Source organism: Salmo trutta, chromosome 13, assembly GCF_901001165.1.
Source record: "Salmo trutta chromosome 13, fSalTru1.1, whole genome shotgun sequence".
NCBI lineage: Eukaryota > Metazoa > Chordata > Actinopteri > Salmoniformes > Salmonidae > Salmo > Salmo trutta.
In genome coordinates, this window is record NC_042969.1 from 76,439,881 (window position 1) to 76,441,766 (window position 1,886).

Here is a 1,886-nt window from a genome sequence, read left to right on the forward strand (position 1 = left end):
ACAGAATCTTCTCAGGTTTTGGCATGCCATTTGAGTTCTGTTATACTCACAGACACAATTCAAACAGTTTTAGACACTTTGGAGTGTTTTCTATCCAAAGCTACTAATTATATGCATATTCTAGTTTCTGGGCAGGAGTAATAACCAGATTAAATTGGGTACGTTTTTTATCCGGCCGTGAAAATACTGCCCCCTATCCATAACAAGTTATACTTGCATACTATTGTTTGTACAGATGAACGTGGTACCTTCAGGCGTTTGGAAATTTCTCCCAAGGATGAACCAGACTTGTGGAGGTCTACACATTTTTTTCTGAGGTCTTGGCAGGTTTCTTTTTATTTTCCCATGATGTCAAGCAAAGAGGCACTGAGTTTGAAGATAGCCCTTGAAATATATCCACACGTACACATATAATTGACTCAAATGATGTCAATTAGCCTATCAGAAGCTTCTAAAGCCATGACATCATTTTCGGGAATTTTCCAAGCTGTTTAAAGGCGCAGTCAACTTAGTGTATATAAACTTCTGACCCACTGGAATTGTGATACAGTGAATTATAAGTGAAATAATCTGTCTGTAAACAATTGTTGGAGGAATTGCTTGTGTCATGGACAAAGTAGATGTCCTAACCAACTTGCCAAATCTATAGTTTGTTAACAAGAAATTAGTGGAGTGGTTGAAAAATGAGTTTTAATGTCTCCAACCTAAGTTTATGTAAACTTCTGACTTCAACTGTACACTTTAATTACACAATACATTAAAAGCCAACACTAAACACGAAAAGCAAAACACAATCATTGAAACCAACACATTCTTCAGTAAAAAAGCTCTCTAACATCTGCCTGAATTGCCCTAGAGGCACCAAATCTTCTCATTGTATGTCCATCAGTGTATATCAAAAACAATAAAATTGTATGTCACATAACTGTCAGTGAAATGCTTACATACGGGCTCTTTCCAACCAGTACCAAGATGATGTGCAGGGATACACGGTAGTTGAGGTAGATATGTACATATAGGTAGGTATAAGGTGACTAGGCAACAAGATGTTGTTTCCAGACTCGGTGCATCGGTGCCACTTGCCATGCGATAACAGAGAGAACAGTCAATGACTTGGGTGGCTGGAGTCGTTGACAATTTTTAAAGCCTTACACTGATACCACCTGGTACAGAGGTCCTGGATGGCAGGGAGATCAGCCCCAGTGATGTACTGGGCCGTACACACTACCATCTGTAATGCCTTGCGGTCAGATGCCAAGCAGTTGCCATTCCAAGAGTTGATGCAGCCAGTCAAGATGCTCTCTCAATGGTGCAACTGTAGAACTTGTCGAGGATCTGAGTGCCCATGTCAAATCTTTTCAGCATCCTGAGGGGGAAGAGGCATTGTCGTGCCTTCTTCGCGACTGTGTTGGTGTGTGTGGACGATGATAATTCCTTAGTGATGTAGACACCGAGGAACTTGAAGCTTTCGACCCGCTCCACTACAGCCCCGTCGATGTGGATGGGGGGCGTGCTCGGCCTAACCGCGATCAGCTCCTATGTCTTGCTGGCGTTGAGGGAGAGGTTTCTGAACTCCTCCCTATAGGCTGTTTCATTGTTGTTGGTGATCAGGCCAACCACCGTCATGTCGTCAGCAAACTTAATGATGGTGTTCGAGTCATGCGTGGCCACGCAGTTGTCAGTGAACAGGGAGTACAGGAGGGGACTAAGCACACAACTCTGAGGGGCCCCAATGTAAAGGGTCAGCGTGGCGGATGAGTTGTTGCCTACCCTCACCCCCTGGGGGCGGCATGTCAGGAAGTCTAGGATCCAGTTATAGAGGGAGGTGTTCAATCCCAGGGTCCTGAGCTTAGTGATGAGCTTGGAGTGCACTATGGTGTTGAACA